The sequence below is a fragment of the Pinus tabuliformis genome, chromosome 2_1 (genome assembly GCF_031772625.1).
Source record: "Pinus tabuliformis cultivar Carrire ecotype Pingquan chromosome 2_1, CPIR1, whole genome shotgun sequence".
Taxonomy (NCBI): domain Eukaryota; kingdom Viridiplantae; phylum Streptophyta; class Pinopsida; order Pinales; family Pinaceae; genus Pinus; species Pinus tabuliformis.
Genome location: NC_142299.1, coordinates 612,029,566 through 612,042,512, shown reverse-complemented (window position 1 = coordinate 612,042,512; position 12,947 = coordinate 612,029,566). Strand labels below are relative to the sequence as shown.

General features: G+C 32.7%; 1 pseudogene; it reads right to left on the bottom strand.

The window, feature by feature from the left end:
* Positions 1 to 10,645: 10,645 nt before the first annotated feature.
* LOC149201998 (protein DUF642 L-GALACTONO-1,4-LACTONE-RESPONSIVE GENE 2 pseudogene) lies at positions 10,646 to 11,364 on the bottom strand (annotated as a pseudogene).
* Positions 11,365 to 12,947: the final 1,583 nt, after the last annotated feature.

Genomic DNA, 12,947 nt, shown 5'->3' with positions numbered 1-12,947 from the left:
TGGAAAGATATATACTAGTAGAAATCCTTTAAACATGTTAATTAAGGAAATAACCAAGGAGAAACTGGGTTTCTACTCAGTTTCAATTCGTCTTCAATCATGATGATGAAAATGAGAAACTAGCCAAGTCTAAAGTTGAAGGATAATCCAACAAGCGCAGTAGTAATGGATTTGTTACAATCAGTCTCCATATGGGAGATTGTTGGTTGTGGAGCCCGATAATCTTCATGATTTCAAGGTGTTACTTTTAGTGTGTTTAGATCTCTTCACTAAGCCTATATTCTCTCAATACTTCCCTTTGTTAATGATTTTTATACAAAGATTCAACAAGATTCCTCAACAATATCATATAACCCTTTAGTGCATATTGATATTCCCTAACCAAAGAAGTACTTCGCAACTCCACATGAGTTGCTACATATAAAAAGGATTTTCCCCTTACCTTATGCTTAAAGTCACAATCGTAGAATCCATGTGCAACTATGGATTCCTTTCACAAGTTTCTTTGGTTCACAAACACAACACTCTGCAAGTTGCATACCACACAATATCTACTCATCTAAATTCCACTTCTTTGCTCCCTCTCCCACATGAACATTGCCATTTTCTTTTCTAACTCCATGCACTTTGCCAGTATGAGAATTTAAGCCCTTTACTCCTTCTCATAACTGCTAGTAGTTGGGTAATTCAATCTCACGTAAAAAATCAGAACATTTAATTCAAGTAAGATAGGGAACATCCCAAAATCCCCATTACAACTTCCCCTCTCAGACATCAAGATCTGTGTTAGCTACTATCTTTTCCAACTATAGCAATATATTAAATAAAGATTAATATTTACAATAATTGAAATCCAGAAAAATATCCATGTTAGTCATGTGGGAATTTTTAGTCTTTATTACATATTAGAACATTTTGAAATTAAAAAGGGATTTTACACACTGTGTGTGTTGGGCGGGTGTTCACTTTACATAATATTACATAATATCAAAAATTCCTATGATTCATTCTTCTTTGAAGTCATACAACCCCTAGTGTTGTAATATTGTCTTTGATATCATTTTTTAATGTTCACAATTTATAATAGGCTAAAATTAAAAATAAACTCTTATAAATTTGTTATATTATATTTGCTATGAAATAATTCATTGAAAAAGTCTAAAATTTTGAAGATTTATTTGTCTTTGGCTTTTACAAAAGAATTTAGTTACACTTATTTATATTTCTAATCTAAATTGTTGTGTCAAGTCTAGGTTGAGCACAAAAGGTATTACACATCACCCTCATAATTGGTTGTAATGATGCTCTCCCCTATAATAATAATAGAATAATATTTACATTAAAAAAATAAAATAAATGAACCATTAATCAAATACTTCAATTCCCACCCTAATTTTACATCAACTTTATATAGAGATAAAATAATTGAAACTAAAAAAAATAGTTTAATTTTTAGTATGAGGAAGATATGTAATTTCTTCACTAATATACGGAGTTGACATAACATGATGTGTAATTCATTTTATGTTCAGTTTACATATAACATTTAAAACAAAAAAATATTTTAGTGTCATTCATAAGTAAAATATGTCAAATGTCCATATTAAAGAAAAATGAAGTTGATAATATGCATAATTTAGATTAAAAAAATTCTTATATTTTCACTTTTGTGTACTTTATTTCATTCTTAAGATAAAATTGATATATAATATGCATGTTGAGTAAAATATTTTAATGTCAAACATACATCTATATATAAAGAAAGAGTGAGAGCATTTTTATTCTGTTAATAAATTTCTTTGTAATTCAAGATAGAAGGGAGATTTGTAATTCTTTCCATGTTTAATTTGAATTTGATATATAATATTTAGAAAAATAATAATAATAAAAATAATTAATTTTATGCATACATGAAAAAAATTAATAACAAAAATATTCAATCTCACTCAATATATAGAGAGATTATATCCTATGGATATATGTTTTGTAGTTCAGAGTATGATGAGCATGTATTGACATTTTAATGTAACAATGCGAAACATAAAATATATATGAATGTCAGCTAAATATATATATCATATAAAACTAGTAAAAATGAAAACTTTCTTATAATTAAAACATTTGATTAATGTTACTCAAAACCAGCATAGATTTATCTGATTCTAGATCTATCCATAATTGGAAGGAATCAAATCTCTCAAGAGCCAATATTTATCTCAAATTTTGGGCTAAAAAAAAAAATTTATATCTTAAGAAATTTGATCATCTCAACCTTTTACCTTTTGAAATTAAATGAATTTATACTAGTTATAATTCAATGTACTACTATATATATATATAGAGTGTGTGTAAGGCTTTTTGGAAACTTTTCAGGTGGGTTTTTGTGTCTAATTTCTCTAAAATCAGGCAGGAGTTTATTGAAATCACAAGCTTTGATGAGTAGCCCTTGCACAATCAAAGTGCTTTAAGAATTTTTTAGGATATTGAATCCATATATACAATCAAAAAACCAGTTTAAATCACACAAATCAAAATTTCACCTCAAATTTTTCCCCAGATTCCAACACCAAAAAATCCAAAATTCACACTAAAAATAACTCCAAAAACATTATATATGCTACAGATCAATTACAATCAGAGAGAATAGTACACATAAACATCACATTATAGTTGATGGACTCACGCCCAATACCATCGGATAAGACGGCGAGATCCACTCTTACAAGGGCGAAGATCGATCCAAAAATCAACCAAACACAAACACTCCAGTTGAATAATGGACGGATTTCTGATTCGGACTCCACACACCACAAAACACGTTTAAAGCTGGACAATACCATAACACCGACCTTGAAATTTTGGAGAGACTAACCCTCCGCACTACAATTATTAGAAAAGTGGGTGGTCTTACCTCGGACTCAGGCAGTGTCTAACCCCGACCTTACACATCACACTAACTAATACTGATGGTCTTCTACCCATCTTTATAAGAGCATTAAGGAATGCTTGCTATCTTCCTTGAAATACCTTTCCATATCCTCATACGCATCTAGGATGCTTTCCAGACCGTGCTTTCCAGCTTGGATTCTTAATGGTACTTCATCTGAATGAATAATTTTCCAAAATGTTCCTTGGGATCCCTGCCCCCATGATACACATTCTGGCCATCCTTTACTTATACCTTCCCAGATCTTTTCAGATTTTAAGAAACCAACATACTTCATCAGTGACCACAGGTGCATGCAAAGCATTGCTTTTGCTTCTCCACTAAGTTCATAAGTTTCTCCTTCTTCGGCCCACTTTTCATTCAAGATTCTTTTCCCTTGAAGAACTTCTAACTGTAACTTGTCATCGGCAGAGAAGGACTTCATTTCTCCGTATCTTCTCAATATTCCACATTTTTGTCTAGGTTCTGGTGCTTCTACCAAAGCGACAAGGCTTGCTTTGGGTGGAATCGTCATTGTTTTGTTTCTCATTTTAACGATTCTTTTCACTCTGATTTGGAGTTCTTTGTCTCTTGTAAAGACACTCCCTATATGTTGGAGGAACGTCCCCAAGGCTTCAGGACAACGTTTCCAGTAGAACAGATACTGAGATGACGCAGAATCTAACTGAAAGTATTCTGGATTCATAATGAAGTCCATCATATGTTTTATTATAATATCACTTCCTCTCTGCAAGCACTGCTTATATTCTCCAGATATTATAGCAGGATTGTTCTCTACTATCTTCATAGCATGCTGGCATTCGGCATATAAACCTTTGATCAGGTGTTTGCTCCAAAAGTCTGTAGGCGTTGGAAGTGATACGTCTGCTGCCGCAGAGTTTGCCACTCCTACAGTAGGAGCCAATGTTTTCCTTCTGATCTTAATTTCTTTGTCCCCTGTGAAGACAGTCTCTATCTGCTGGAGAAACTTTGCTACTAAGTGAGGAGCATCTTTCGAATTTAGCGTATACGCGCCTGAGCACTGTGGCTTAAAATAAGTTTTATTTATCATCAACTCTATTATTTTTTCTATTATAGATTCTCTTCCTCGTTGCAAGCAATGCCTGTATCTTTCATCTAATACAGGAGTGTCTTCAGATATGAACTTCATAGCACACTGACAATCAGCATACATAGTTTTGATCTCTCCATCACTCCAATCGTATGGAGGTCTTGGAAGCACCGTTATCTCCGTCCCCATCCCAAAACACAATCTCGAGACAAATTTTTTATCCAGAACTAGACCAGAAATATAACCGCTAAAAAGATTTCAAAAATCCGATGAAATTTTCCTATAAAAGAAAGGGTATATTATTTCTGCAACTGTCTGGGTTTTATGAGACGATAATATTGCATTACCTGGTTAAAAAAAACCCTTACCCGGGATTTATCAAGGTTAGAATGGGGCATGGACTTTCTGCTAGATACAAATACTAGTCAAATTTTTTACCCCGGATTGTTACCTGGAATCTCTTTTCAATATCATCAAACCATGTTTACCACCAACCCCAAAACGTCATATACTCGTCCACATGCTTTTAAATATCATGACAGCATTTGGACAGAAATCCACAGAATATATGAGTACTGTATTGACCTCATAAATACCTGTTACATCGCAATCTCCAGAGAGCGCAGCAAGATCGACACTTCGGAAAGCGAAGCTCACGATCAACACATCGCAGAAGGTTGAACTGGCTACTCCCATTTCATCGTCGGTCGCTATATATAAGTCTCGGACGGATTTCAAATCCAGATTAACGGTCAACATAAATTTAGATAATATATCAAGTTGACACGTGTACGGCTGATGTTTAGGGCAAGGACGGTTAGGTAGCGTCAAAGGCATTCTGGACTACACCTTCGTGCGTTCATGGTGATAAACTTCAAACGAATCCGATTTTTTAATGGTAAATGGTTAAAAGAAAGAGTGGGATTCGAGTATTCTTTTAAAATTTATTACAAATGGAACATTTGGATGGAAAAGTGAAATGAAACCATACATTTTTTTATTTATTTAAAAAAATAAATTTATAAAAGAAGAATCACTATGATTATGGGATATGCTATTTACGCAGGTATAATTCTAAGGACAATGAATACTTATTTTTACATTGCTATAGATCTGTTAACATTTGGAAACACTTCACCAACAAGAGGCAGATTCCATTCACTCAGTTTAATACAATTGAGGAGTGCTTAAAATGGTGGAGCACTCAGAGTAAAAGCAGGAGATTGCTAGCTTTGGTTATTTTCTGGGAAATTTGGAAAGATCGTCTCATTTTTGGTTTTAGTGGATGGGGGAAAACTTAATCTATCAATCCATAGAACAGTGGGTGGTATTAGAACAGAATGAAGACACCAAGAAAAAAAAAAACGACAAAGAAGGGGAGAGTTCAGATCACCAACTACCCGGTGGGGTTTTTTGATGGGGCAGCTCAAGGAGGAAGATGTGGGAGCGGCTTTTGCTTAAAACTGTCAGAAGAGCAGGAATTCTGGATACACTGGTATGTGGGAGAAGGAACAAGTATGAAGGCAGAAGCTGTTGCTCTATGGGGTTTATTATGGTTTATTAAGTTTTTGGATATCCCTCAAGTAAAAAATTTTGGGAATTCCAAATTTATGATAGATCATGTTAACGGGAAGAACAATATCCAGCAAACTTCCCTACAAGGTTGGCTGAGACGTATAAAAAGCATATGGAGTTCCTTCCAGAATCCGTCCATTGAGCACATTAGCAGGGCACATAACAAAACCGCAGATGAATTATCAAAAAAGGATTACAAGCCACAGAAGAAGGTATGTATATCATGATGAAAACGGGACCGATGAGATAGAAGTAGAAAATCTAAAGGTGCCGAGATCACTGAAGAGCGCACAAAAAGGCAGAACTTCAATGCAGATAAGTCAATATAAAATTCCTGTTTTTTTTTTAGTGTGGTTCACAAACACCCTGGTAAGTGAGTGGTCGCTACGTCCATGGAAAAATCTAGGCTAATCGCCCCTCAGCCTAGCCTACTGGCAAGACCTAACCCCAAGGGCTTTGGGCAGAATCGACCTTGTGACCTCCCAATGGCGAGGCACGGTTTTTTCATGTTTCTTTTTGTTTAAAGTTTTGTACAAATTTTGCATCTGATTTTGTATAGAAATCATATGAGGAAAGACTACATTAAGATTGTGATTTACAAAAAATGCAAATGATCTGAACCACATCTTAGTCTCTGTGTAATTTGCAAATGTGGCTGAGAGTATATAGTATCATTAATGTTGTAATTTTTAGATAACAGTTCAGATAGATGTAAGTGGAGAAGTTCCTCCCCAATGTAGTCATGATGTGGATATCTCAAGATTTATGAGGACGATATGTTTATCATAAGTATGTATTGTTTTAACCATAATATAAAACACACCGTTTTTTCGGCTATATATATACTTCAATAAATATGTTTATAGAAAAATTGAATTTATTTGTTTTCAATTTATTTTTAAAAAATGTGAATAGTTTATTCACAGTAATTTGATTATTCTTTGAAATTAACTACTTACTACGACTATATTCGTGAGGAAATTAACTACTTAATACGACTATATTCGTGAGTATTAGTTTCGATTGACTGAATTTCTTATTATTTTTAAGTAGTCTATATAACACTCATCTAATCTACCGTTCATAATCCTCAAAAATTTTGGTAAATCAAAATTAATATTTATAGATATAGTAATAAATTCTGTGGTTCGTAAACATGAAAATTTTTGGTAAATCAAAATTAATATTTATGGATATAGTAATAAATTATGATTGATATTTAATTCTGTGAAAATATAATTAATATATATATCTATATATATATATATAATACTTGTGGTAGGTATAGTATTATTTATTTAGTTTTGCTTTCACTTGTATATTAGTTTGTTTTTGACCAAATTTTTTTGTCTCTTGTCCATAGTTTAATATAGTTTCAACAATGAACAAGTCTAATATGTATAGTTGTGCTTTTATGCATGCCTCTTATGCAAAAAGTAAAAAGTAACTAACAAGTTATTGATATAAGAGGTTATCTATATTAGTTTCTCTACCCATAAAAATACAGTTGTATGTATACCTAAATATATATATACCTAACATACTAGTATTTAAAATATTTTTTAAAATTTTATCAACTCCGAATCAATAGAGCAATGAATGAATTTTATTAAAATTATAGAAATATAGAAAGTTTATAGTTATTAACATTTTACAATATAAGATTTTTAACATATTTTGAAATTCCTAGTAAATGTATTGTGAAAATAAATGTAATTAGGATTATTTTAAAATTAAAAAAATTTAAAATGTGAAAATAAATGTAATTAGGAATAATTTTAAAATTAGAAAATTTAAAATGAGAAAGCGATAAATTGAAAAAAAAAATATAATTAAATTGTTTTTTACTTGAAATTTCTGATCTTTTCAATATCTTGTGCATAAATAAAAGTGGGAACTATCTTTATAACATTATATTATACAAAATTATAACACTTAGTGAATAAAATTATTTTTAATTTTTAATTTTTACTTTTTAATATAATTTTTATATCATATAATTTAATTTAAAATCACATTAAAAAAATTATCAATCAATAAAAACAAATTACATTTTAAAAAATTGAAAATTATTTTATTTTATTTTAAAATATTTAATTTAATATTTATTTTTTTCCAAACTTTAATAAACTAATTGAAAATCATTTTTTTTACCAAGTATAAAAAAAACAAAAACTAATCACTTTATTAAGCTTTATTTCTAAAAACTTTTCACCTTATTTTCGCTTCATCTCTAAAAACTCTTCGCCTTATTTGCACTCTAAGTGTATGGCTCCGATAAGTTAACCTCATCCAAGTGGGAATGGATGTGAACATTCCTTACTATAGTTGCAATTGCATAATTTGGTTGGAATATGCTAAAAAGATAGACATAAAATAACATTTAAACGTTGTAAAGTATTTAGGTAAATTTTGGCATCTTGATGGCATAAGGTAAATAATAAAAGTGAAAAATAACATTTAAATCTTGTAAAGCATGAGGTGTTTTGTTGAGCAAGTAATCTTTTTAAAATGATAAATTTTAAATTTTTTTATTTTTTATTTTTTAAAATAGAAATTTAATGGTATTGTAGAGTAAGATTGGTTTATTTTTAATAAATTAATATTATTTTATTATTTTAAATAAATTTAATTTTCAAAAAAATTAAAATATTATATTTTTAAAGTTAAAATATAAAATATAATGTTTATGGATTTGGAGTATGTTTTATTATTGCTTTTGTTGGTTTAATAGTTCATATATTTGGAATGTAAGGAAATAAATTAATTGTTGAAGACTCCGAGATATTTAGTAATATTAAAAGTCTGTTTTTTACAAAATATGAGTAAGTAATTCCAAATAAAGTGATTTTCCTTGAAAAATAATAATGAATCAACCTAAATTAACATATAACAATCTGTAATAATTTTCTTCAGTAATGATTACTCTCCTAAATGCTAATTTGATAACTAAATTATAATATATTTTTCTAATGTATAAAAATATGTTTTTTTTAACTTCTTTCCTAATAAGTTCAACCCTGTATTAAATTCCCACTCGAATGAGATTAGAATCCCACTATATTAAATTCATCTTGCAGGCATACGGTGAATTATTTTTAAATATTTTTTTTTGGAATTGTCTATAATGCGACTTTTTGGAGATTCCGGTGACGGAATCCGGCGGAAGAAATTGAGGTTAAATCTTGATTTGTTGCAGTTAAAATGGTTTTTTAACTGTATATTTGGATTCAGCACCCTCGAAAACCCCTGGGACGCTTTCATTGTGCAGAAACTAGCTATCAAACTTGCAATTCCAATAAATTCCTGCCGGATTTCGACTAGAAAAACCCGCCGGAAAGGCTTTCAAAAAGTCGCGTTATAGACAACTGCTTTTTTTTTTTAACTGGGACACAGAATTCCTACGTGGGTAGTCTCTCGAGAGATTCTTACAATTGTGAAAGTGCATTGGTGAGCATCTCAAAACTTCTTCGATTGGAAAGAATGTGTTTTATCTTTTATTTATTTTTAAACTGCAGCTCTAAATTGCTATACTTGGTCAGGGGTGAGTATCTCGATTCTAGCGTTTCTTCACTGATGTGCTGAAAATTGAACGGTTCAACGCTCGTGCAGACGTGTTTTAGAAAAAGTCAGAGAAAATTTAGTACTTTCGCAACTTGCAGGTCGAATTTGGATACAATGCTGCTTAAATACAGGAGCAAACTCATGTCAAGGTTAGAATTTTGGAAATAAGAAATTTCTAACTAACCTGGTAAAGAGTTCATCGAGCTTACATGGAAAATTGGAATTATTTGAATGTCTCTAAGTTTTTTATTACTGAATCTATTTATTGTTGGAATTAGCCAAAATACTCCTTGTTTGCAGTAAGGGAAAAGAAAATTGTACCTACTTTCAATCCACGTTCTACTGATTTATCAATTAATGGAGAAACTTTCATTCCAAATCATTATTGTAATCAATCACTAATGGAATGGTGACAAATGTTTTGTAAACCAGTATAGATCTATCTTAACTACGGATCTACTAAGAATCAAGAGGAATCAAATATCATTATATGCAAACCTCTTTTTAGAATGCAAAACTTGGAAAAATATTTATATGCCCAAGAGCTTTAATCCATTTTAGTGCTTGATAAATTCATTATTAAGTTACATGTATAGTGGTTTTTTGTCTCTCTATATAGACCATGTGTATTTTTTCATTATTTAAATTGTATTTTTGAATAATTTAATGGAGACGTGTCAACTCCAAGTTGAGTACAAACAAAATTACACATAGCCCTCATACTGGATTGTAGAATGATCCTCTCGACTTAATAAGAAACTTCTAACCATCTTACAGAACCAATGACAAAGATTTCATCCAGCTTACCTAGAAAATTGGAATTGTTTGGACTCTTGTAAGACCTTTACTCTTTATTGTTGCTCCTCCATTCAATCTATTTATAGTGGGAATTAACTGAAATACTCTTTATTTGTAGCATTGGAAAAATAAAATTGCACTAACTTCAAATTGTGGGCAATACCTATCCAACACGGAGAAGAGTATTAACTGGAGGGGTGGCATTTAAGGAACCTAGGGGATGGCACCTTCTGCATGCTACGTAGGTATACTTTTAAATATTTCATAAATGGTAGACCGGAAGTAGATGTGATTCTTCGTGACCTAGATATTTAAGATCTTTTAAGTTGTTTGTTTGGACTCGGAGATCTGCTGCAAACTATAATTTCTAATCTAGTGCAAACTACAGTTGAAACAACACTCCCACACTTCCAAAGGTGACACTATGATGTAGGATAACTTTCACAAGTGACTCCTGATAGAGGAGAGATGACATGTTCAATGTTGGGAGGGAGAAGCACGCCAGAGTTGGAGCTCGGTAGCATGTAAGGCCCCTCCTCAAAATCACTATTCTTTATGGTTGCATAAAATCAAAATCAAACTCGAGAAATCAACAAGCGAAGGAAGATTACAAACTTTGATCAGATTCACTGCACCAAATCAAGAGATTGAGAATTCTACAAATCAAGAAAATCAAGAAATCAATAATTCTAATTAAGAAATCAAGGATTCTACAAATCAAGATAATCAAGAAGCCAAGGCACATTACATCTTGTGAAGCAAGGGGGAAACAACTCAATTTCCAATGCGTCTAGCACTAGTTTGCAACGCAGAGCTTCTGCAACACAGGGGTTGTGAAGAATAAGATCCACTACACTAGAAGGAGCTATGAATGCCCACTAATAAGCATCCTAGCCATAGCTGCTATAAAGAATTTGTATGGATATGTCTCCAAAAAATGGAGGAACAAATACATGCAACCTCCCAAACTATGCATAAGTCCTCATTGCATTAAATGTAAGAGAGTAATACGAGACCCTTGTGACCTTAATACTTTGGTTAATGGATGCCTCATTTCCCAGTCACATGACATGGTCTCCTTTGGAGGCGACCACTAATATATCATGTTGGTGATGTCCAGATATTATGTACTCCACAAAACCTCTATTTTTCCAATTCAATAAAGAGTTTCTCCCTACAAGGACCGTGTCTTTGAGGCCCTTGGGCTTTGGAGCCAACTCAAAGTCTCCATTTCGAAGTAGACCTACAGGAAAAAAAAATAGAGAAATGTCAGCGATGGCTGAAACAAACATGTCTAGAGCTTTATAGAGCTAATAAAATCCATGGAAAAAGAATCTTACCAACATTGGTCATGAAAAATCCCCATAGATGAAAAATCAACTGCAACAGACTTAAAAACACAATAGATCGAAACCCCAAAGCTCCACATTTTTGAGTCTAGCTAGAAAGTTTGGCTACAAGGGGAAATTATCTTAACACACACATTCTTATTGTAACACCCCCTCCCACATTTACCCATTTTAACAAGCTCACCAGGGTAAAAATGAGACTAGTGTCACTATGATATGACCTTACCTCCAAGATCCAGATATGGAAGTGGGTTCGACACAACAACAAAGAGACAACTCAGGAGCTTGCAAACCACTCTAGATGGTCAATCCATGAGTAGGAGCTCTTTTTAAAAGCAAAACTCACCAACCGCACACACAACATAGCATCAGTGCGATTAGAATACTATAACCGCACACATATGCTTGCTTCCATACGGTTATGACCAAAATTTCCTAGTTCAGAGGGTGCGGTCACGAGATTCAGGCCAGCCTCCAAACCACTATCTAGAACTGCCTATAGCTTTCCATAAACATTAACAATATGATTACAAGGCCAACCAATCAAAACTCAAGAAAAAACTTGACCTAGACATGTATAATCCATGATAAAAAAATGTGTAAAACATATGATAAACATATAGGCTACAAGTCATGAATGCATATCTGATCATATGGATCTAAACTTAATATGAAAATCACCAAGAAGGCTTAATGTTATCTATAGTTAGTTTCAACAACACTTGTTAGCTCATGCATTCATCAACCATTCAATACCTTATCAAAACATGAAAAGATCCATAAATAGAATTCATCATATAACATTTAACCAACATAAAACCAGAATAAAAACCATGGAAAATCAATGATAAGATCGCCATAATAACCAGTACAAATTATCATAGAACACAATAGGAAAATATCTCTTATTAACATATGAAAATGCCAACCAAGTCAAGGACTTCCAGATACCACCCGACCATATATTGGGATGAACCAAATATCTCTTTCAACCAATCACCCTTGTGCCACATTCCAAGTATGAATGTGGGATCATAAGGGTTAAACCAAAACAAATCCAACCAAGGCTTCCAGAGGCCAAACCATCTCAACCCTCAGCCATAATGATCTCACATATACATTCCAAAAACCACTGACATCAACAAGATCGGTCTCTACCCAAGTTGATCAGGGCTCCAACAACTAGTAACTCAACCCATAACTAAACCAAGGCTCCAAAGAATTTGTTCCAACCTATGAATCCAGGGACCGGTAACTCAACCACCAAGGCTCTAGAGCGTTTTTCCTAACCTACAGGCTCTAGGCACTAGTAACTCAACCCAAGTTGTTTCATGGCTCCAGAGTGTTTTCTCCAGCCCACAATCATAGGAAACCTGAGAACCAATCAGGAAAAAAAGTGGGGAACTCACAACACCATGGTTATCCAGGAAATGGCAAACAAAGGCTGAAACCACTGTTAATCCAGGCAAATCTCCATGCCAATGATAGCACATAACGAAGTAACCACATGCATATACCATGCATCCAAAAATCAACAAGGCAATCACACATGCAACCTGTTACCTGCAAAGTATCCCTAATGTAGTTGTTGATCCAACTGTCTCCTTGTGATTCCTTGCTTTCCTTTACTTTCTTTCTCCAATCCAGGTGAATGCTAGAATGC